Below are 26,442 nucleotides of genomic sequence, written 5' to 3'. Positions count from 1 at the left end.
CATACAGCCTAGCCATCCATACATGTTGCATCAGTAGTGATAAGCAGCTCCTCTCAAAATATGCTGAGGGTCTCACTGAGACCTTCACAGACTGTTAATACCTTCCCAGCTTTGTACAACAACAGATCCCCGTGCCTTATTTCTCCAGTCACCCACCACCTCGCAAGGTCCCACTGCCTAGCCACAGAGCAGCATTCCACTCATGACACAGTAGCACAATCAGGACTGGAGCAACCATATCATATTCTCCATTCTCCCATGCAGGTCCGGGGGTTAGAGTAGGCCCGAGGTATTCCTGCTTGTTATACAAGGTGATTAAAAGGAGTTTCACATGTTTCGGCCTTTATGTAATGGTGCCCTGTAGGGTTTGACCACCATTCTTCAAACTTTTCCCAAAGAATGAGCCAACTGGAGAAAGGAGCCTTAAAAGGTACATCGTGTCCATCACTAATTGAGATCTTTAGACCCGAGACCACACAGGGATCGTGCTGCTGATGCCTCCACTGTTAACTCCCCGCATATGCCAAGGGATAGATGCCCATCACCCTAGGGCATCGGGACTCCCAGTAATGGCCATCCTGCCAGGTGGCCTTTGCTGCAACTGGGTGGCACACATTGGGAGGACCCATGGTCGGAGTGGGTGGCATCAGGGTGGATGATAAACGATGAAGTGCAGTCCATCATCTTTTGCTGGTGGTGAAACACCAGCAGTCTCTAAGCGTTAACAAGCTCAATTCAACACACAGAAGTACAACCCTCAAATCGTTCCCCTCCCTGGCCACACCATGGATGGACATTAAGCTAAGGATGGCAGCAGATCTTATTTCCCCAGTACCTTGTATGTTTGAGAGCTGATGGGGAATATTTCATGACAATGAAGCCTCAGGTTTTGTTGAGGATTTAGAGGCCAACTTCAGGGTGGTGGAGGGCTTGTCCAAAATGAGATCTGGGTCAGTCTTGATCAAAACAGCATCCTCTGCCCAGTCATGAGGGTTACTCGCTTGTCACAAGCTCGGGGATGTTTCTGTAACCATCATGCCCCATAAGAGCTTAAATGTGGTCCAGGGTATCACATTTCACAGAGACATTCTTTTGGAGTCCGAAATTGAGCTGCATGCCAATTTAGAGTGACGAGGTGTAAATTTCATCCGGCATGTCCTCCGGGGTCTGAATGATAATGAGGTTGTCAGCGGTGCCTTCATCTTGGCCTTTGAGGGTGATACATTGTTTGAGAAGGTCAAGGTTATGGTCTACTGGTGTGATGTAAAGCCCTGTATCCGTCCCCCAATTCTGTGCTTTAAGTGCTGGAAGTTCAGCCATATGTTTTCCCGCATTACTTCCAGTGTCACGTGCCGAGATTGTGGATGCCCATGACATCCCAATACTCCATGTGCCCTGCCTTCAACCTGTGTCAACTGCGGAGAGAACCATTCACCTTGCTCACCTGACTGCTGGATTCTCCAGAAAGAGAGGAAAATCATGGAGTACAAGACCCTGGACCGACTGACCTACACTGAGGCTAAGAGAAAATTTGAACACCTGCATCCTGTGCATATGACATAGTCTTACACCATCACTACAACAATTCTGACACCATCAGCTCTGCCAACCCAGGTCACCTATCAGATCCTGTAGACTACACCTGCCCCATTGATGTTGGAGAGCATTTCCATCCCTGTTGCTCCTGCACCACCTAATTGAGGAGAAACACCCCCCCCCCTCCTCCACCCCCCAACCCCTCCAACCATCAGGGACAGCTATCCACACCTCTGAGCGGGAGAAGTGTAAGTGTTCTTCAGCTTCTCTCGCTAGGAAGTGATTCCTTTGGTCACTCCATTCCCAGGTATCTTCTAGTGCGAAACATGACACCTGCCAGTGCCCAAAGAGCACAAAAGCAGCTGGTTGTAGGACTTCACGCTCATCCTCACTCCTGGAGTCGTAGCCAGTGAAGTCCTCCCAGCCAGGGAAACCCAAGGAACAGTGACAGAAATCCAAAACAAAAACTGCTAAGACCAAGGAAACGGCGGTCGCACCCACACCACTGCTACCTACAAAGTAGCTGAGGTGGGGTGGAGATTTGGGCGCCTGCTAAGTACCCAGATCTCGCCAGACCCTCACACATGATGGATATAGACCATTCAGGCAATAAAGCAGTGGAAGCAGGTGACTCTGAACCGTACACTGCCTCATTGAACGTTCCGTGCCTTCCCAGTCTCACGATGTCATCGTCCAGTGCAACTGTGGTGGTTTTATCCAATGCATGGGTGAGCTACAGCAACTGTTAAGTTTTACACCTGTTATCTGCAGTGCCCTCCAGGAAACCTGGTTCCCAGCAATGTGGACCCCTGCCCTCCGTGGCTATAAGGCATATTACAGGAACCACATTGACTATAATCGAGTGCCAGGTGTAGTTTGCGTTTATGTTCTAAACTCAGTCTGTAGTGAACATGTGCCCCTTCAAAACTCTCTTGAAGCTGTGGGTGTCACAATAAGGATGATGCAGGAAATAACTGTCTGCAAAGTATATCTTCATCCAGATGGTTCAGTACCCCTGAATGTATTAGCTGCACTGATTGATAAACTGACTAAACCTTTCCTACTTTCGGGAGATTTTAATGCCCATAACCCCTTGTGGAGTGGTACCATAGTTACTGGGCGAGGAAGAGATGTCGAAACTTTGCTGTCGCAATTTGACCTCTGCCTCTTAAATACTGGAGCCACCACACATTTCAGTGTGGCTCATGGGAGTTACTCGGCCATTGACGTATCAACCTGCAGCCCAGAACTTCTCCCATCTATCCATTGGAGAGCACATGACTACCTGTGTGGTAGTGACCACTTCCCCCATCTTCCTGTCACTGCCCCAGCATCAGGCACACAGATGCCTGCCCATATGGGCTTTGAACGTGGCCAACTGAGTAACTTTCACCTTTGCTGTCACCGGTGAATATCCCCCACATTGTAACATCGATGTGATGGTTGAGCAGATGACTAGCACAATTGTTTCTGTCACAGAAAACGCAATCCCTCGTTCTTTAGGATGCCCAAGGTGTAAGGCAGTCTCTTGGTGGTCGCCGGAAATCATTGAAGCAATTAAGGGGCGTCTGCAAGCTTTACAGCGGCGTAAGTGGCACCTTTCCCTGGAGCACCTCATAGTCTTTAAATGGCTCCGTGCCAGTGTTCGCTACCTTATCGAACAACGGAAGGAGTGGTGTTGGGAGAGATAAGTCTCCATCATTGGGGGCCACACGTCACCTTCCCAGGTCTGGGAAAAGATCAAATGCCTCTTTGGGTACCAGGCCTCAACGGCTGTCCCTGATGTTACCATAAATGGCGAGTTATGTACCGACGCAAATGCGATTGCCGAGCACTTTGCCGAGCACTTTGCCGAGCACTTTGCCGAGCACTTCGCCGAGCACTTCGCCGAGCACTTTGCCGAGCACTTTGCCGAGCACTTTGCTCTAGCCACTGCATTGGATAATTACCCCCCAGGGTTTTGCACACTCGAACGGTGGCTGAAAGGAAACGTCCTCTAATTCACTACATGCTGTGGTGAATCCTATAACACCCCATTTACAAAGTGGGAGCCCTTCAGTGCCCTTGCACATTGCACTGACACATCTCCTGGGCCTGATCGCATCCACAGCCAGATGATTAAACATCTCTCATCTGACTACAAGCGACATATTCTCATCATCTTCAACCGACTCTGGTGTGATTGCTTCTTTCCATCGCAATGCCGGGAGAGCACCATCATTCCTGTGCTCAAATTCGGTAAAAACCCGCTTGATCTTGATAGCTATTGCCCCATCAGCCTCACCAACGTTCCGAAAAAGCAATGCCACAAGTGTGAGAATAAAACGGACGAAACGTGTAACACAAACCGGAAAAAAAGGAAATGCCATAAGAATGAAGGGAACGCTATGAACACTAAAAGGAACAAAAGAGGACAAGAAAACAACAGAAGATAGTAAAACATGAAAGCAGATTACAGTTGCTGGCAACCATGAGAATAGAAATGGAAAGCCAGCGACTCTGCAACACATTAAAACCTCAACCCTAAAGCACTAGGCTGGAGGACACAGAGGGTCAAAGAACACACACTAAACCCTACATAGAAATATAAAACCCAGTCTCAGTAAAACTAAAGCTGCTGTGGAGGCATTGTGTCCAACACCGAAGGCAGGGTGGTGGGAAAGTTGAAAGTCTGCCACAGAGCGGCTAAATGTGAGCAGTCCAGCAAGAGGTGGACGACTGTCATTTGGAAGCCACAGCGACACTTAGGTGGCTCCTCGCAACAGAGTAGGTAACCATGCATTAGCCTCATATAGTCAATGCAGAGCCAGCAGAGGATGACTGATTCCCTGGGAGAGGCCTGCCTGGAAGACGTCCACACATTCATAGTCTCCTTAATGACACACAGGTTGTTGTGCGTGCTGTTATGCCATTCCATCTCCCAAAGCCAGAAAACCCCAAGGTGTAAGACAGAATGTAGGTCAGCTTCAGAGAATGCCTATCTCCAGAAGCAGTCTCCGAGTCGCCTGTTTGGCCAGTCATTCCGTGGTTTTTTGGTGGACCCCTGGACACGTCATTATCCCCGGCCACAAACTTGCTGATAGGCAGATGTGAGAAAACGATAATCAACAAAACGTAAGTAGTTACTCTTTTACTAAAACAAAAAGTTAAGTGAACTGTTTAATAATATAAATCAGGAAAAGGCAGCTTTATTTACAAAACAGATTTTTATATGCTGGCTGCGGAGGATGGCCACACAAACAGACTTGTTATTCACGCCGTGCCAGACATTTCCACGTAGCCCATACCACAAATTCAGAAGATTCATCTGAACATCCATAAAACCATACAACACACAAAATTCAACAACATATGCAAATGTAACAATCTGGTACCCAAATATTCAATGTAAAGATTAAAAACAGTACCCCCACCACCCAAAAAGCAATGCATGCTGCTCAGAAAATATGGTTAAAATACAAGATCAAATCCCTATACTCTAAAAAACAAGAGTTAAATTACAAGTTGTATAAGACACATTTACAACTCGCAGACACCATAAATAATACGAAAGTTTTCTCCCATTTTGTCAACGGGGTCAAAAAGCATACAAAAACTGCTGTACAAAGAATAGAAACAGTTCATAGAAGAAAGATCAACCAACTCAAAAAATTCCAATTACAACATATTACCTTTACACACACATACAAATTCTACCCATGATTAGTGAATCTTACAGACACACAGTTAAACAGTAAAGAAAGACAGCTGTTGGAGAAAGGATGAAAATACAATGTAAATTCAGAAATAGATGAAGATTACTTAGAAAATCTAATTATGGAAGCAGAAAGTGTTTTGACAATGGATGATAGGAATGAAAATAGCAGTGTCAGCATTGGATTAACTAGAGAACTAGTAAAAAAAGAAATCCAGAATATAATAAACAGCATAAAAATGCAGCACAAAGACAACAACAAACTCAGGATCTGCAACACTAGGAAAAATTAGGAGAAAGCTACAAAAATAAAATGTTATCATTTTAAAAGCAGACAAGGGGAACACAGTATTACTGTTACACAAAGAACAATACATTGAAAAAACACAAGAATTTATTTCACAAAATAGCATTACAAACAGATTCAAGACAAAAGTAAAAAACACTCTGAAAAATATTGACATCATACTGGATAACATAGAGAAAAGAAAGTTGTCATAGATCAGTCCCACTGCGCCAGTCCTCCGACGCCAACCAAATATCCACAAACCGAAACTTCTGTGAGGCCAATACTGGATTTCAGAAAATCCCCCACTTAAAAGCTTGCAGGATACATGTTGAAATTACTGTCTGAAAATTTCAAAGTACAAGAAGACAGAACCATTAAAAACACCACTCAGCAAATACAACAAATATAACCCTCGTTTCATTTGATATAGAAAACTCTGAGCACTATGGGACTTAACATCTGAAGTCATCAGTCCCTTAGAACTTAGAACTACTTAAACTTAACTAACCTAAGGACATCACACACAGCCATGCCCGAGGCAGGATTTGAAACTGCGACCGTAGCGGACATGCGGTTCCTGACTGAAGCACCTAGAACTGCTTGGCCACACCGGCCAGAAGTACCAGAAATAATAGAAATTATAGATAAGAACCTGAAAACTTATAGTCATCCTTCTGATGAACAGATTAAGAAAATATGCACACTCATAAATCTCATAACACAACAAAATTACTTCAAATTCGGTAATGAATTTTATTTAAAAGAAGATGGATTACCAATTGGGTCCCCAGTTTCAGAAGCCTTAGCAGATATTTTTGTAAACCACATTTAACAGATCATTTTCACAAAAATGTTAGCAAAAGAATACAACATATTATATTGGTTCAGATACATGGATGACATCCTTTGCTTAATAGATGAACCACAAAGAAAAATTGAAAAACTACATACTGACAACAGCAAGATGCATAAAAATATAAAATTCACACTTGAAAGAGAACAGAACAACCAAATTAACTTCCTGGATATAACAATAAAAAAACAGAACCATAATCATATGTTTGAAATTTACTGTAAACCCACAGTAACAGACAATATGATTCCTCAATCCTTGAACCACCCACACGCACAAAAGCAGGCATCACTTCAACACATGCTCCATAGACTCAACACAGTACCACTCCCCAAAGAATGCTACCAAAAAGAATTGGACATAATGATGCAGGAGGCACAAAATAATGGTTCCAACAATAACACGGTAACAAAGCCTAACAACAAAATTAAAAGTAAAATAAAAGCAGAAAGCTCCAAACCACAGACAACAACACAACAGAACCAAACACAAACATGCAGTCCCATAACAACTGCACAGGATACTCAGAAAAAGTTGAAAGGAAACACTAGATGGTACACAATGACATACAAACACAAACTCACCCATCAAATCACCAACATTTTCAAAAGACAGGGAATAAACATAGCAGACACAACAGTCAGTTCTATACAAAAATGCACCCCAAAATTGACAAATAATAGAGACATATACCCGAAAGCAGGTATAAATCAGCTACAGTGTAACACTTGTGAAGGCAGATACATAGGGGAAACAGGGAGTACATTTGATGTCAGATACGAAGAACACATGAGAATTTGGAAGTATGGGACAAACCACATCACACTTGCAGAATGTCTAAGAGAAAATGGCCACAAACCAACCACTAGAGACAGTGACATAAAATAATTAGAATCAACAATAAAAAACACCTCCTAATGATGCAAGAAAATTTCCACATACATAAAACCAAAGCAGAAGGGAAAATCCTGTTGAATGACCAAGTACACATGCCAAGCAATTCATTATTTACAATAATAGATAAAATAATAGAATAACATCTGCAAAAAGTATTAATAAAATAATGCAGTCCAATATAATAATTAGAATCCAAATCTCTACACCCATTCATCCATGAACCCCTCCACATAATATTGAAAGGAAAAGTCAAATCAGCTGTCACTGTCACCAAAGTTTTCAACCACTCACTAATAGCTTGTATACCCGCCTTCACTGCCAGTCACCCCCCCCCCCCACCCCAAATTAAAACTCGTCAGCTCTATCCCCCTCCATCTCTCTCAATCATACACACACAGTATAAACATCATAAATAGAAGTCAGTCTCGAACATATACTTCGTTACATTGGCAACAAATAGGTAAACTTCCCATAAAAGATGAAACACATAATGGAGTTGCAATATTTATTTTGAGAAAAACAGTGTACGACAAAATATTTGCACCGAGTGACAAAAGAACAATAGTCGACCACAAAAAAGAGTGAGAAACATTGTGAACAGTGTGTGGAAGGTGAGAACACAAAGATGTGATTATATGGCAGTGATAAAAGTGGTAGTGTGACCTCCAGACCAGATGTGAGGAAAAGCAAATTAGCAAATCATAAGTAATTATTTTTTTTTAGAAAGTGAACTGTTTAATAATGTAAAACTAACAAAATTGTATAATTATATATCCCACTGATGATGCCTTAGAACAGGAGAAGGCAAAACAAATATGGGATAAATAAAGTAACTAGCAGAAGGAAAAGGAAGCTTTATTTACAAAGCAAAAATATATATCATAGTACCCTGGAATGAGGAACGTATTAACCACAATATTTTATGTCCCTTCCACAGTAGTATTCCACTGACCACTGAACCTAGAGAATATCATTGTCCATCACTACTACACAACCCCTGCTCGCTGCCCTTTACCTTGTGGCTCATGCCCCTGTAGTAGACGTAGATGCGAGGCTTGTCCCATACATCCTCCCGCCACCACCTACTCCAGTCCAGTCACAATTGTCACCTGTCCAATCAAAGACAATGCTAGCTGTGAAACCAGCCATGTGATCAAAGAGCTAAGCTGCAACCACTGAGCTGTATTTTATGTCGACACGGCAACTGACAAAATGTATGTTCACATGAATGACAACCAAAAAACTGTGATGAAGAAACAGTTGGACCAATCAGTTGCTGAGCATGCTGTGCAGCATGACATTTGTCATTTCAGTGACTGCTTCACAGCCTGTGCCTTCTGGATCCTTCCCACCAACACCAACTTTTCTGAATTGCACTAGGGGGAACTCTCGCTACAGTATAGCCTACATTTAAGTAACCCTCCTGACCTCAACCTTCATTAGTCACTGTCTTCCACCAAACTATACCATTCCTTGTTCCCATTCCAGCACTCAATTCCACTAATGCACCCACAGTTTTTATAGCTACCTCCTTTTCTGATAGCCCTCCCACCTCCCTGCCGACATCTGTCTAATCTCCCGACTCCAACTAGCTGCCGTACCCTCTCCCCACTTTGTCCCTGTAACCGTCCACAAGCAGCACGTAACTGTCCCCCTACCCTGCTATCTCTCCCTGCCCCAGCCTCCTCCTTACCCCTCCACCACCTGTTTGCTTCTCCCACCATGTGCTGCTGCTTGCAGTCTGGTCTTGGGTGCCAGAGCTTGTGTGTTTTTGTGTTTGTTTTCCTTGCTCTACCGTCAAAGAAAATATCTACAATTGGGTGCACGTCCTTGAAGTAGCTTCTGGCTATGAAGTATTTAAAACATGTGGGTCTCAAACTTATTTCTGTTATCTCTCTCTGAACATAATGCTAATAATCAAGAACGTATATTTAAGATTATTTCTATTTTGTTTCATCTGTCATCAGATTCTACAGATTTCCAAAAATTTACTTCTTTTCAGTTTTAATATATATTGAGCAATAATGACTGTTTACTAGCACTGAACCTCACTATAACAAAACAATAGTTGTTAGCAATACTATCCCACAAGGATTTTTGTGCATGATCATTCAAATGGCGCTGAAGATGAGTTCCCACTGTCATATTTGCAGTCCTATACTATTTCATGTTGCAGGTTCAGAACCCACTGAATTATTGAGATGTTCATCATCAGGATGATGGTTCAAGTAAGGTTAAACCCTGCAATGGATAGAATGGGAACTTCATTGCAGAAGACAATAGAAAATATACCATAGGTGTTACGTCACTTCAATAGTTTTGATACAAGCCGTTCAGAAGCCTTACAGTTTCAGACAATCAGCACCTGAAATTGCTGTTGATAGTTCTGTCCTTAAAATGGATAGCCAGAAGTTTCTTTTATAAGTTCAAAATTATGAGCTCACGGATCTTTAATCATGTCTTTAAGATCCTATTGGGGATGACCAGATCTCTTACAGTTTCTAATGATGTATGCAGACAGGTACTTAGTATGGACATCTGTGGAGCACAATACTTATTATCTCTTCAGAAAGTAAATGTGCACACAATACAGATGAACTGATCAAAAGTTGTTTCACATGCAGTTAAGTAAAACACGGCAAAGAATGGTTGTTGTAAACACAAATATTAGTAAACAAAACTGAAACACACACATAATGATATGTATTGCTCATAATTGTAAAATAAGTTCTCTCTGCATGACTTAAATGAATGGAGAGGCAACACAAATAGTTCCCAAGAGTGGTCTAGAATGCAGCCTAGCTAAACTGAAGCCATACCTGAAGAAGATTAACAGCAGAATGAACCGAGTGGAGTGAAAGTAGGCCGTAAACAGATTTGTTCTATGGTATTAATGAACTGTGTTAATTTATTATTGTTTGCAAAACCTGTGAGCCAGAAGGCTAATTTTTATTGGCTATGGATATTGTCATTATATTTTGTTTGTACCAGTATGTTACTTCGCATGAGCAGCGTCTATTCAAAAGTTCAATTCTAATTGATGCCTATGCATTGGAAATCAAGGGCTTATTATTATGGGACCCATCTTGCATATTAAAATGTAGTTATTGAAAAATCTGTAATTTTTAATTCAGGACTCTTGCTCATTAGTACTGGTGTCAATAGAAATTAGAAAAATCAGATGATCAAAAGTGTATCAACAGATCCTGGAAATTCACAGTAATATGTCCATTACTGTCATTACAAATCTGGATAAAGTTAAACTTAAAATTATCAATACCTGTTAATGTATATAAAAAACAAATATGCTGTGACTTACCAAATGAGAAAGCACTGGTAGATAGACACAATATAAAATACACAAACACACACACACAAATTTCAAGCTTTCGCAACCCAAGGTTGAAGCAATCTTGGGTTGCGAAAGCTAGAAATTTGTATGTGTATTTGTGTATTTTTTATTGTGTCTGTCTACCAGCAATTTATCGTTTGGTGAGTCACAGCATCTTTATTTTTTATGTGTATTTTTACCATGTGGAATGTTTCCCTCTATTATATTCAATATCTGTTAAGATAGTTAAGTTCACTGAAAAGAGGCAAAATAACCCTTTAAATTGAAAGTGATCATTCCTTCAAAATATACCTATTAACTCATAAGACTTTGCATAATGTATGAACTTCATCATCAGAATTTTGAAAATAAAGTTACCAAAAGGCTTATGTGTATCTTAATGTACAATACGGGAGTTGTGCCACCACTCCACGCTTCTCTCCAGTGCTAAACTACTGATCCCTTAACGTCTTATAATGTATCCTGTCAACTAATCCTTTCTTTTAGTCAGCTTGTGTAGGAAATTTCTTTTCTCTCCAAGTCCATTTACCCATCTGACCTTCAGCATACATCTATAGCACCACATTTCAGAAGCTTCTATTCTCATCCTGTCTAAGCTGTTTGATATCCATGTTTCTCTTCATATATGACAACAATCCATACAAATGTTTCCAGAAAAATCTTTAACACCTAAATCTGCAAACATCTTGTGAATATTGCAGTTTTCTTTATTTCTGTGTCTAAGAAAATTAGAGAGAAATTTCCCCTTTTTTTTCGGGCATGTTCATAGCTGTGTTTTCACACAAACCTGTTTCAGCATTTGCTGTACTATCTGAAGATAGCAAAAAAAAAAAGTGCTAAAAAATGTCTCACTGAAAACAAGGCTACAAAGGTGTCTTGCATAAGGTGCAATTACTCTACAAGCTAAGTTTATATTCAATGCTCCAAAATTTCTCTTCTTCAGAAACACTTTTCTTTCCATTGTCTGCCTAGATATTATATCATCTCTACCTCGAACATTATTAGTGATTTTGCTGCCCAAATAGCAAAAATCATCAACCTTAAGTGCCTTATTCACTAATCTAAATCCCTCACATCACCTAATTTAATTTGACTGCATTCCATTATCTTGTTTTGCTTTTGTTTATGTTCATATCATACTGTCCTTTCAAGAACTGTCCATTCTATTCAACTGCTCTTGCAGATCCTTTGCTGTCTTTGACAGAATTACTGTGTTGTCAGCAAACATCATAGTTTTTGTTTCTTCTCCATGTATTTTTTAATTCCTATTTTGAACTTTTCTTTTGTTTCCTTTACTGGTTGCCCAATATACAGTTTGAATAACATCAGGGATAGGCTACAACCCTGTGTCACTCGCTCCCCAACCACTGCTTTCCTTTCATGCCCCTCAACTGTTATAGCTGCCATCTGGTTCTGTAAAAATTGTTAATAGTGTTTCACTCGCTATATTTGATCCTTGCTTCATAATTTGAAAGAGAGAAAGCTTTTGACAATGTTGACTGGAATACTCTAAGTCTACAGATGGTAGAAACATAGGTTTGCCTTTTCTTAATGCATTTTCTAAGATAAGTTGTAGGGTCAGTATTGTCTCACATGGTCCTACATTTCTCCAGAATCCAAAGTTATCTTCTATGAAGTCAGTTTCTGCTGCTTTTTTGTTCCTTTTATAAAGAATTTGTGTTTGTATTCTGCAACGACAAATTCCTAAACTGACAGTTTGGGAATATCCACACCTCTCAGCACCTTATTTCTTTGGAACTGAAATTACTACATTCTTTGAGAAATTTGTGGGTATTTCACCTGTTTCGTACATCTAGCACAGAAAATGGAATAATTTTGTCATTTCTGGCTCTCCCAAGGCTATCAGGAGTTTTGACAGAATGCTGTATACCCCTGGGTACTCGTTTCCTTGTTTCAGTGTAGGTCTTCAGTGCTCAGTCAAATGCTTCTCACAGTCTATCTCCCTTGTTATCTTCACCTGTCTCTTCTTCCATTTGTATGATGTTGCCCTTAGTTATATCTTGCTTGTATAGATCCCCTATACACAGATAAGCCGAAACATTATGACCACTGCCCACTGTAATGTCGGATGCCACCTGATGGCGTTACAGGCATACGACACTCTAACAACAGTATGTAAGTGGGGAGCAGACGCATATGGGGATCACCCTAATGAAGTTACAGGCTGCCAATGGGGAAATCCATTTAGGTAAATGACTTTCGCAGGTGGCAGTAATCAGGTGAATTATGTTAGTTGGGCTGCTATTTCTAAGTTAATTATTAATTTTGATATTTGACTGTTCAGTACACAGAGGATACAATAAGAGTAGTTTAAAGACTGACATTTTCATTCAGTACACGCCTCAAGATAACCATGTGAGATGTGTCTCATTACAGCATTAGCTGTCCAGCACAGAGCGCGGTCTGGCCACTACTTGGGCTGAGCTGGTGGACTCCCTGCAGCTCAGAAAATCAGAGCTGAGCACCCCAAGGAAAGAGGGCTGATCTGGAAGAGGACTGTACAGATCAAACTCATGTAAGAGCAGCTAACACAGATGGTGAGTAGCTGCAGCAATCTCTATTATGCACAATGTACTGCATCATCAAACTTTAGTTACACAAGAATTGTCAGTCCACCTGTATCTCTGCACAGATAAACCAAAACGTAATTATCACTGTTCAGGATGAGACTGAATGTTGCCTGGTGGTGTTGCTGGCACATAATACAGTGACGGAAGTATACAAGGAGGACAGAGATGAATGGGGAATCATTCTGGCAGTGATAGGGGTCACAAATGAGGGAAATTTTCTGGTGAAAATGACTTTGAAAGAGAGCAGTTTATTATGGCCGGCCCTTGCGACAAATTCTCAGAAACAGTGAAGCTCACAAGCTGTATGTGTGCTGCTGTTGTGAGTGACTTTAGAAAGTGATAGAAGGACTGTGAGACCTCGAGTAGGTGGTGAAGTGTTGCATGTCTTTGCATCTTCACAAAATGTGGAGGTCAGATATTTTCAGATTGTGTTGAAAAAAAGAGGTGGCAAGCCATACCAGATACGATGACAGAGTATAGCATTGGCACAAAGACGAGTTTTTCAGAGCACTCAGTTTGGTGTAGAGTGTCAGGAGAGGCAATTTGTTGCAGACCAACTCTAAAAGCTACTGTGTCAAACCGATGACATGTGGGTTATGACATGCAGTGGGTATGAGATCATAGAGATTAGGCTGTAAATTGATGTAAACTTGTTACACAAACTGACAACATTGTTACTTATTACACTGGATTGATATCTGTGTGCAGGTATGTGATCATTACAGTGAGATGGTGCTCACAACAAAGGGTTGTGTCCGCAGGCTAGTGGTAGTGAGATTATGGTATGAGAAATGTTCATCAGAAGAATATTTTCCTGTGTTGAGAGACTAGACTTCTGCTGCAGTTAGCAATTGTGAATTGAGATAATGAACTAACACTGAGATGAATGCCAAAAAATTTGCTGATGTAAAAATGAGTGCCACAAGTGAGAGAGGAGCTTTCTGCAGCTTCCTTCAAAAATAATTCACATAGGGTTATGGATAAAATGGGATGATTGTTGCTTGGTAGGAATTATACCAACAAAGTGATAGGAGTGTGAGATGAGAATTCTGCAGGTTCTTTCAGATATAATTGACATAGGGTTATGGAAGATCTGTGATGAGTGTTGCTTTGTGTAAACTATATGGACAAAGTGACAGTACTAAGAAGGGGAGCTCTCTGTAGCTTCTTTCAGAAATAATTCTCATAGAGTTATGGATGAAATGCAATCATTGTGGCTTGATAGTAACCATTCCAACAAAGTGATAGTATTGCAAGAGGAGCTTACTGCAGCTTCTTTCAGAAATAATTCACATACTTTCATGGATGAAATGCAATGATTGTTGCTTTGTGTAAACTATATGATCAAAGTGACATTACTGAGAGAGGAGCTTTCTGTGGCTTCTTTCAGAAAGAAATCACATAGTGTTATGGATGAAATGCGATGACTGTGACTTTGTATTAACTATACCAACAAAGTGATAGTATTGTGAGGGGAACTTTCTGCAGCTACGGTCAGAAATAAATCACAAAGGGGTAAGGCTGAAATGCAATGATTGTGGCTTTGTAGTAACTATAACAACAAAAAGATTGTAGTGCGAGATGAGCTTTCTGTAGCTTCTTTCAGAAATAATTCACATAGGATTATGGATGAAATGCGATGATTGTGGCTATATAGTAACTATACCAACAAGTTAACAGAATTGTGAGGGGAGCTTTCTGCAGGTTCTTTTAGAAATACCTCACATAAGGTTATGGATGAAATGTGATGATGTGGATTTGTAGCAACTATCCCAACAAAGTGATAGTATTGTGAAGGGATCTTTCTGCAGCTTCTATCAGAATTATTTCACATTGGGTTATAGATGAAATGCGATGATTGTGGCTTTTTGTTGACGATACCAACAAAGTGATAGTAGAGTGAGAGAAGCTTTCTGCAGTTCATTTCAGAAATAATTCACATAGCATTATGGATGAAATACGATGATTGTGGCATTATAGTAACTATACCAACAAAGTGATAGTGTTGTGAGGGAAGCTTTCTGCAGCTTCTTTCAGGAATAAATCACAAAGAGTTATGGATAAAATGTGATGATTGTGGCTTTGTAGTAACTATACCGTGAAAGTGATTGTAGTGTGAGAGGAGCTTTCTGGAGCTTCTTCCAGAAATAATTATCGTAGTGTTATGGATGAAATGAGATGATTGTGGCTTTGTAGTAACTATACCAACAAAGTGGTAATATTGTGAGGGGAGCTTCCTGCAGCTTCTTTCAGAAATAATTCACATGGGGGTATGAATGAAATGCCATGATTGTGGCTCTGTAGTAACTATACCAAGAAAGTGATAGCAGTGTGAGAGGAGCTTTCAGCAGCTTCTTCCTGACATAATTCTCGCAGGGTTATCGATGAAACGTGATGGTTTTGGCTTTGTAGTAACTATACCAACAAACTGATTGTTTTGTGAGAGGAGCATTCTGCTGTTTCTTTCAGAAATGATTTACATAGTGTTGTGGATGAAATGCAATGATTGTGGCTTTGTAGAAACTATACCAACAAAGTGATAGTATTGTGATGGGAGCTTTCTGTGGCTTCATTTGGAAATATATCACAAATAGTTGTGGATAAAATGCAATGATTGTGGCTTTGTAGTAACTGTACGAGCAAAGTGATAGTATTGTGAGTGGAGCTTTCTACAACTTCTTTCAGAAATAATTCACATTGGATTATGGATGAAATGAGATGATTGTGGGTTTGTAGTATCTATACCAACAATTTGATTAAAGAGTGAGAGGAGCTTCATGCAGCTTCTTTCAGAAATATTTCACATCGTGTTAGGAATGAGATGCAATGTTTGTGGCTTTGTAGTAACTATACCAAAAAGGTGAAAGCATTTTTAAGGTAGCTTTCTGCAGCCACTTTCAGAAATGATTCTCACACCATTAAGAATGAAATGTGAAGATTGTGGCTTTTTAGTAATAAACCAACAAAGTGAAATTTCCTGGCAGATTGAAACACTGTGCCCGACCGAGACTCGAACTCGGGAACTTTGCCTTTCGCGGGCAAGTACTCTACCATCTGAGCTAACAATGCAAGACTCATGCCCGGTCCTCACAGCTTTACTTCTGCCAGTATCTCGTCTCCTACATTCCAAACTTTACAGAAGCTCTCCTGCGAACCTTGCAGAACTAGCACTCCTGAAAGAAAGGATACTGCAGATACATGGCTTAGCCACAGCCTAAGGGATGTTTCCAGAACAGTTTTAATCTGCCAGGAAGTTTCATATCAGTGCACACTCCGCTGCAGAGTGAAAATCTTATTCTGGAAACATCCCCCAGGCTTTGGCTAATCCATGTCTCTACAGTATCCTTTCTTTCAGTAGTGCTAATTCTGCAAGGTCCGCAGGAGAGCTTCTGTAAAGTTTGCAAGGTAGGAGAAGAGATACTGGCAGAAGTAAAGCTGTGAGGACCGGGCATGAGTCATGCTTCAGTAGCTCAGATGGTAGAGCACTTGCCCGCGAAAGGCAAAGTTCCCAAGGTCAAGTCTGAGTCGGGCACACAGTTCTAATCTGCCAGGAAGTTTCACATCAACGCACACTCTGCTGCAGAGTGAAAATCTCATTCTGGAAACCAAAAAAGTGATTGTATTGTGAGGGGGCTTTGTGCAGCTTCTTTCCGATAAAGCACTTAGGATTATGGATGAAATGGGATGACTGTTGCTTTGTAGTAACCATACCAACACAGTGTAATAGAGTGAGAGGAGCTTGCTGGAGCTTCTTTCAGAAATAATTCACATAGGGTTTTTGTAACTATACCAACAGGGTGATAGTATTGTGAGGGGAGTTTTCTGAAGCTCCTTTCAGAAATAATTCACATAGGATTATGAATGAAATGTGATGATTGTGGTTTTTTATTAACTGTACCAAAACACATAGTATTGGTCAGAAAGCTTTTTGCAGTTTCTTTCAGAAATAATTCACATAGGGTTATGCATAAAACGCGATGGTTGTGGCTTTGTAGTAGTAACTATACCAACAAGGTGATAGTATTGTGAAGGGAGGTTTTTTGCAGCTTCTTTCACATAGGGTAATGGAAGAAATCTGATGATTCTGGCTTTGTAGTAATCATACCAACAAAGTGACGATGCTGTGGGAGGAGCATTCTGCAGCTTCTTCCAGAAGTAATTCACATAGGGTAGTGGATGAAATTGCGATGACCCTGTCTTTATGGTAATCATATCAACAAAGTGACACAAATGTCGGAAAAACTTCATGCAGCTCCTTCCAGAAATAATTCGCGTAGTAAAAGTGATGAAATGTGATGATTCTGGCTTTGTAGTAATCATACTAACAAAGTGACACAAATGTGCGAGGAGCTTTCTGCAGTTTCTTTCAGAAATATTTCACATAAAGTGACGCAGTTGTGGGGGCGATATCTGCAGTTTCCTTCAGAAATCATTCACATAGAGTAATGGATAATATGAGATGATTCTGGCATTCTAGTAATCATACCAACAATGTGATGCAAATGTGGGAGGAGCTTTCTGCAGCTCCTTTCAGAAATAATTTACCTAGAACAATGGATGAAATCGATGGTGGTGGCTTTATAGCAATCATACCTATAAAGTGAGCTAAATGTGGGAGGAGCTTCCTGCAGCTTCTTTCAAAAATAATTCACTTAGCGTAATGAATGAAAAATGATTATTCTGGGTTTGTAGTAAAAATAACAACATAGTGATGCAGCTGTAGTAGGAGCTTTCTGCAGCTTCTTTCAGAAATAATTCACATACGTAATTGATGAAATGTGATGATCCTGGCTTTGTAGTAATCATACCAATAATGTGATGCAAATGTGGGAGGTGCTACTTGCAACTTTATTCAGAAATATTTTACAGAGGGTAATGGATGAGATGTGATAGTTCTCGTTTAGTAGTAACCATACCATCAAAGTGACGCAAATGTGGGAGGAGCTTTCTGCAGCTTCTATCAGAAATTATTCACATGGGGTTATGGATGTAATGTTGTAGTAATGATACCAACAGAGTGACGCTGCTGTGGTAGGAGCATTGTGCAGCCTACTTCTAGAATATTTCCCATAGGGTAATGGAAGAAATGCGATGATTGTGGCTTTGTAGTAAACATACCATCAAATTGACACCTCTGTGGGTGGAGCTTTCTGCAGCTTCTAGCAAGAAATTAGTCACATACCGTATTGGATGAAATGCGATGATACTGACAGTGTAGGAATCATACCGACGATGTTACACTGCTGTGGGGGGTGCTTTCTGCAGCTTATTTCAGAGACTTTTCCCATAGGGTAATGGACGAAATGCAATGATTCTGGCTTTGTAGTAATCATACCATCAAATTGACGCAAATGTGGGAGGTGCTTTCTGCAGCTTCTTTTCAGAAATAATTCACGTAGGTTTATGACTGAAATGCGATGATTGTGTCTTTCTAGTATCTATACCAACAAAGGGAGAGTAGGGTGAGAGGAGCTTTCTGCAGCTTCTTTCTGAAATAATTCATTTAGGGATGCGGATGTAATGCAGTGATTGTGGCTTTGTAGTATATATATCAGCAAAGTGTTCGAAGTGAGATGGGAGCTTTCTGCAGAATCTTTCGTTTATAAATTCACATAGATTTCATAGTAAAATGCATTGCTTGTTGCTTTATGTAACCTATACTAACAATGTGACCGTACTGAGAGAGCAACCTTCTGCAGCTTCTTTCAGAAATAGTTCTCGTAGAGTTATCAATGAAATGCGATGATTCTGGCTTTGTAGTAACTTTACCAACAAAGGGATAGTAATGTGAGAGGAGCTTTTGTCAGCTTCTTTCAGAAATAATCTTCATAGAGTTACCGATAAAATGTAATGCTTGTTGCTTGTTGGGGACCTTTCCTACAAGAGAGTGCAAGAATTAACATACCTAGGGGCACTTTTCACTGTGAACTCGTCATGTGAAGCAGAGATCAATTCCAGCATACAAGCAGGAAATCAATCTTACCATAGCCTAGCACAACTGCTTCGGTCCAAATCTCTCTCCAGACATTTCCAGGTTTGACTGTACAAAACCCTGATCCAGCCTGTTGTTCTATATGTCTGTGAGACATGGAGTATCCGGAAACAGGACTTCCATAACCTCCTTGTTTTGAGAGAAAAATGCTTCGGAAATTTTTTGGTACAGTTCTGGATGCAGATACAGGGAAATGGAGGATAAGATACAACCAAGAGCTTGAGGAACCATATCAACAGCCCAACATAGCAGGAACTGTCAAAGCCAAACGAGTGCAATGGGCCGGCCATGTGGCCCGGATGGAGGATCACAGATGGCCTCGGAAGCGCCTGGATTTCACACCTACGGGAAAGAGACTGCCAGGGAGACCCAAGAAGCATTGGAGGGATGGATCCCATGAAGATTTAAACCAAGTGTCAATAGATGTGGACAAATGGCAGATAGCAGCAATGGACAGAATAGAGTGGAGGAGGATACTTGCAGATGTGTGAGGTCTACTGGGCCTGATCACGTAGGAGTAGTAGTAGTAGTAGTAGTAGTAGTAGTGTTGCTTTGTGTAAAATATTGAACAAAGTGACAGTACTGAGAGAGGTGCATTTTGCAGCTTCTTTCAGAAATAGATCACAACTGTACCAACAAAGTGATAGTAATGTGAGAGAATCTATCTGCAGCTTCTTTCAGAAATAATTTCCACAGGGTTATGGATGAAATGTGAAGATTGTGGCATTGTAGAAACTGTACCAACAAAGTGATAGTAGTGTGAGGGGAGCACTTTGCAGCTTCCTTCAGAAGTAACTCACACGGGGGTATTGATGAAATGCGAAGATTGTTGCTTTGTAGTAACTATACCAACAATGTGACAGTACTGTGAGAAGAGCTACCAGCAGTTCCATTCAGAAATAATTCTCATAGGGTAATGGATGAAATGTGATGATTCTGGCTTTGTAGTATTCATACCACAATGTGGCAGTGCTGTGGGAGCAACTTTCTTCAGCTTCCTTCAGAAATAATTATCATAGGGCAATATATGAAATGCGATGATTCTGGCTTTGTAGTAACTGTACCATCCATGTGATGGTAGTGTGAGAGGAGCTTTCGGTAGCTCCTTTCAGAAATTATTCACGTAGAGGAATGGACGAAATCCGATGATTCTGCTTTTGTTGTAACTGTACAAACAATGTGATAGTATAGTGGGAGGAGCTTTCTGTAGCTTCTTTCATAAATAATTCACATAGGATAATCGATAATAGGCAATGAATCTGGCATTGTATTAATTATACAAACAAAGCGACGCAAATGCGGGAGGAGGTTTCTGCAGCTTCTTTCATAAATAATTCACATGGGGTAATGGAAGAAATGTGATTATTCTTGCTTTGTAATAATCATACCAACACTTTGACGCTGTTGTAGGAGGAGTTTTCCGCAGATTCTTTCAGAAATAAATCACATAGGGTAATGGATAAAATTGTGATAAACTTGGCACTGTAGTGATCACACAAACAAAGTGACGCAGCTGCGGGAGGAACTTTCTGTAGCTTCTACCGGAAACAATTCACATAGGGTAGTGGATGAAAGGTGATGATTCTTGGTTAGTAGTAATCATACCGTCAAAGTGACGCTAATTGAGAAGGAGCTAGCTGCAGCCTCTTTCAGAAATAATTCACATAGGGTAATTGCTGAAATGCGATGATTCTGGCTTTGTAGTAATCATACCAACAAAATGATACTGCTGCGTCAGGAGCATTCTGCAGGTTCTTTCAGAAATAATTCACATAGGGTAATGGATGAAATGTGATGATTATAGCTTTCTAGTAATCATACCAACAAAGTGACACTGCTGTGTGAGGATCATTCTGCAAATTATTTCAGAAATATTTCCCATAGTGTAATGGATGAAATGCGATGATTCTGGTTTTGTAGTAATCATATCATCGAAGTGACGCTGCTGCGGTAGGAGCTTTCTGCAGTCTCTTTCAGAAATAATAGTCATAGGGTAATGGATGAAATGCAATGATTCGGGCTTTGTAGTAATCATACCAACAAATTGATGAAAAAGTGTTAGGAGATTTCTGAAGCTTCTTTCAGAAATAATTCACACAGGTTAAAGGATGAAATGCAATGATTCACACTTTGTAGCAATCATACCAAAAACGTGATGTTGCTGTGTGGTGAGCTCACTGCAGCATCTTTCAGAAATAATTGACATAGGTTAGAGGATGAAATGCAATGATTCGGACTTTGTAGTAATCATACCAAAAAAGTGTTGTTGCTGTGTGATGAGCTCTCGGCAGCTTCTTTCAGAAATAATTCACATAGCGTAATGGATGAATTGCGATGATTCTGGCTTTGTATTAATCACACGAACAAAGAGACGCAGATGTGGGAGGAGCTCTCTTTAGCTTCTTGCAGAAATAACTTACATAGTGTAATGAATAAATGCGATGTTTCTGGCTTTGTCGTAATCTTACCAACAAAGTGACAGGGCTGTGTTTGGAGCTTTCTTCAGCTTCATTCAGAAATAACACACATACTGTAACGGATGAAACGCGATGACTCTGCATAGTAGTAATCATACCAACAAAGTGACGCAAATGTGGGATGAGCTATCTGCTGCTTCTTTCATAAATATTTCACATTGGGTAATGGATGAAATGCGATGATCGTGGCTTTTTAATAATCATACAAAAAATTTGATGCTGTTATAGGAGGATCTTTCTGCGACTTCTTTCTGAAATATTTCACAAAGTATAATTGATGAAATTTGATGATTCTGGATTTGTAATAATCATTCCAACTATATGATGCAAATGTGGGATGAGCTATCTGCTGCTTCTTTCGGAAATATTTCACATAGTGTATTAATGAAGTGCAATGATTCTGGCTTTCTAGTACTCTTACCAACAATGTGATAGCGCTGTGGGAGGAGCTTTCTGCAGCTTCTTTCAGAGACAATTCACATAGGGTAATGGATGGAATGCGAAGATTCTCGCTTTGTAGTAATCACATGAACAAAATTCCTCAAATGTGAGAGGAGCTTTTTGCAGCTTCATTCAGAATTAATTCGCATAGGGTAATGGATGAAATACGATGATTCTGGCTTTGTAGTAATCATACCTTCAAAGTCATGTAAATGTTCTATTAGCTTTTTGCAGTTTGTTTCAGAAATAATTCACATGGGGTAATGGCTGAAAAGCTAGGATTCTGGCTTTGGAGTAATCATATGCACAAAGTGCCACAAATGATGGAGGACCATTCTGAAGCCTCTTTCAGAAGTAATTCACATTGGGTAATGGATGATATGCAATTATCCTATCTTAGTAATAATCATAGGAACAAAGAGATGCTGCTGCATGATGAGCTTGCTGCAGCTTTTTTCAGAAATAATTCACATAGGATAATGGATGAAATGCAATGATTCCGATTTCCCAGTAATTATACAAACAAAGTGACGCAAATGTTGGGCTATCCTTCTACAGTTTAATTCATTAATAATTCACGTTGGGTAATGGATAAAATGCAATTATTCTGACATTGTAGTTATCTTACGAACAAAGAGACACTGCTGCGGGAGGAGGTTTCTGCAGCTCCTTTCAAAAATAATTCACATAGGGTAATGGTTGTAGAGCAATGATTCTGGCTTTGTAGAATTCATATCAACAAGTGCTGCAAATGTGGAAGGAGTTCTCTGCAAGTTCCTTCATAAATAATTCACATAGTTTAATGAATGAAATGCGTTGATTCTGGCTTTGTCTTAATCATACCAAAAAAGTGACGCAAATGTGTGAGGAGCTTTCAGCAGCTGCTTTCAGAAATAGTTGACATAAGGTAATGGATGAAAGGCTATGATATTGTATTTGTAGTAATCATACGGACAAATAAACGCTGCTGCGGGGAGAGCTTTATGCAGCTCCTTTCAGAAATAATTGACATAGGTTAATGGTTAGAGTCCAATGATCCTGGTATTGTGGTATTCGTAACAAGAAGTGCCGCATATGTGGAAGAAGCTTTATGCAGCTTCTTTCAGAAATAATTCACATAGGGAAATTTTTTAAATCCGATGATTCTGGCTTTGCAGTAATCACACAAACAAAAAGTTGTTGCTGCAGGAGGAGCTTTCTGCAGTTTTTTTCAAAAATAATTCACATAGGGTAATGGTTGAAATGGGTTGATTCTGGCTTTGTAGTAATGTTACGAACAAAGAGTCACTGCTGTGGGAGGTGCTCTCTAAAGCTCCTTGCAGAAGCAACTCACATGGGGTAATGAATGAAACGCGTTGATTCTGGCTTTGTAGAGATCATACGATCAAAGAGAGGCTGTTGCAGGAGGAGATTTCTGCAGCTTCTATCAGAAGTAAGTCACATAGGGTAATGGATGAATTGCAATGATTCTGGCTTTGTATTAATTGTAGGAACAACGTGATGCTGCTGCTGGAGGAGCTTTCAGCAGGTTCTTTCAGAAATATTTCACATAGGGTAATGGATGAAATGCGATGATTCTGGCTTTGTATTAATCGTAGGAACAATGAGATGCTGCTGCTGGAGGACCTTCCTGCAGCTCCTATCAGAAATATTTCACATTGTGTACTGGATGAAATGTGATGATTCTCGCTTTGTAGCTATCATACCAACAAAGAGACCCTGCTGTGGGAGGAGATTCCTGCAGCTGCTTTCAGAAATAATTCACATTGGGAAATGATTGAAATGTGATGATTCTCTCTCAGTATTAATCATATGAACAAAGAGGTACTGCTGCCTGAGGAGCTTTGTGCAATTTCTTTCAGAAATAATGCACATAGGGGAATGGATGAAATCCGATGATTCTGGCTTTGTAGTAATCATACAAACAAAGAGGTGCTGCTGCGGGAGGAGCTTTCAGCAGATTCTTTCAAAAACAATTCATATAAGTTAATATATAAAATGTGATTATTCTGGCTTTGTAAAAGTCATGCATACAAAGACACGCTGCTGCTGGATCAAGTTTCTGCAGCTCCTTTCAGAAATAACTCATATAGGGTAATGGGTGAAATATGATGTTTCTGGCTTTGTAGTAATCGTACCAAGAGAGTGACACAAATGTTGGAGGAAATTTCTGCAGCTTCATTCTGACATAATTCACATAGGTTAATCAATGGAATGGCATGATAATGTCTTTGTAGTAATCATATCAACAAAGTGCCGCAAATTTGGGAGGAGGTATCTGCACCTTCTTTCCGAAGTAATTCCCATAGCGTAACGGATGAAATGCAATGATCCCGGCTTTGTAGTAACCATACCAAGAAAGTGACACAAATGTTGAAGGAGCATTCTGCAGCTCCTTTCAGAAATAATTCACATAGGGTAATGGGTGAAATGTGATGATTCTGGCTTTCTAGTAATCATACCAGTAAAGTGACTCAAATGTGGGAGCAGCTTTCTGCAGCTTCTTTCAGAAATAATTCACATATAATTAGGAATGAAATGCAATGATTCTGGCTTTGTAGTAATCATGCCACCAATGTGACGCAGATGTGGGAGGATCTTTCTGCAGCTGCTTTCAGAAATAATTTACATAGCGTAACAGATGAAGTGCAATGATTCTGTCGTTGTAGTAATCATATCAACAAAAGGACACTGCTGCGGGAGGAGCTTTCTGCACCTTCTTTCAGATATAATTAACATATTGAAAAAGACGAAGTGCGATGATTCTGGCTTTGTATTAATCATACGAACGAAGAGACGCTGCTGTGGGAGTAGCCTTCTGCAGCTTCTTTCAGAAATAACCCACGTAGGGTAATGGATGAAATAGGATGATTCTGGCTTTGTATTAATCATAGGAACAAATAGAGGCTGCCGCTGGAAAGGCTTTCTGCAACTTCATTCAGAAATAATTCACATAGTGAAAAAGATGAAATGCGTTGATTCTGGCTTTGTATTAATCATACGCACAAAGAGATGCTGCTGTGACAGGAGCTTTCTGCAGCTCATTCCCAAAATAATTCACATAGGGTAATGGATGAAATGCGATGATTCTGGCGCTTTAGTAATCGTACCAACAAAGGGACGCTGCTGTGGGAGGAGTTGTCGGCAGTTTCTTTCAGAAATAATTCACATATGGTAATTTTTTTTTTATTGATTTCTTTATTAATCCATGTAACAATTTACATTGTGTGGATTTCGTCAGCAAAATCATATACAATATAATATACCTACAATTATACACATAAAATTCGTATTTACACACATTTTTGAGGTATCTTAAATTAGTTTTATATCCTTGTGTAATTTGTAATTTTCTTATAGTACTGTACAATTTTTATTTCCTCATGTATTACAATGCAGGCTACTGTAATTACACTACATGTTTTACTTCAGATAGTCCATTACTGCGTAATAACTTTTATTCAATAAAAAAATTTTAGTTTTGTTTTAAACTGTCCGATTGTGTCAATACCTTTTATTTTTTGGGGTAATTTATTATATAATTTAACAGCATTGTACAACAAGCTCTGCTGAGTTTTAACTTTATTTTTCCTCTCTAGATGCAGATTGTATTGGTTTATAGTTTCATAGCTGTGTACTAAAGAATTTTTCATATAGCAGTCAATATTTTTTTTTACATACATAACACTTTGAAAAATGTATTCACAGGGGACAGTTAGAATTTCCAGCCTTTGGAAATGTACAAGGCAGTGAGCCCTACTGCCACTCTTTGTTATTACACGAATTGCTCTTTTCTGTAATTTGAAAACTATTTGAATATTTTTATTGTTGACTCCCCAAAATATTATTCCATAGGTGATAACAGAGTGGATATCAGAAAAATATACAGATCTGACACATGTAGTATCACAAACTGCAGTCAGAATTCTCAGAGCATAGCATGCTGTAGCGATTCTGTTACTAAGTAGTTTAATATGTTCTTCCCACTTTAACTGACTGACAACATGCATACCAAGAAATTTTGTGTAGTCTACACATTCTATAGTTTCATTGTTTAACGTAAAGTTGTTATAGTGTGGTTTTTTGCAGACATAGAAGTTAACAGTATTTGTTTTTTTTTAAGATTTAGTGTTAGTTTATTATTGGATGCCCACTCACGTACGCTGTTTAGTGTTTGTTTGGCCTTTTCTTTTAGTGCATCTGGTGATTTGTCACTGATTAGAACATTTGAGTCATCTGCAAACAATATTGTTTGTCCATGCTTGATGCTCTGTGGGAATTCATTTATGTAAATGAGGAATAGTACTGGGCCAAGGACAC

The sequence above is a fragment of the Schistocerca serialis genome, chromosome 4 (genome assembly GCF_023864345.2).
Source record: "Schistocerca serialis cubense isolate TAMUIC-IGC-003099 chromosome 4, iqSchSeri2.2, whole genome shotgun sequence".
NCBI classification, from domain to species: domain Eukaryota; kingdom Metazoa; phylum Arthropoda; class Insecta; order Orthoptera; family Acrididae; genus Schistocerca; species Schistocerca serialis.
The sequence above is the reverse complement of the archived record's forward strand: the minus strand, read 5'-3'. Positions refer to the sequence as shown.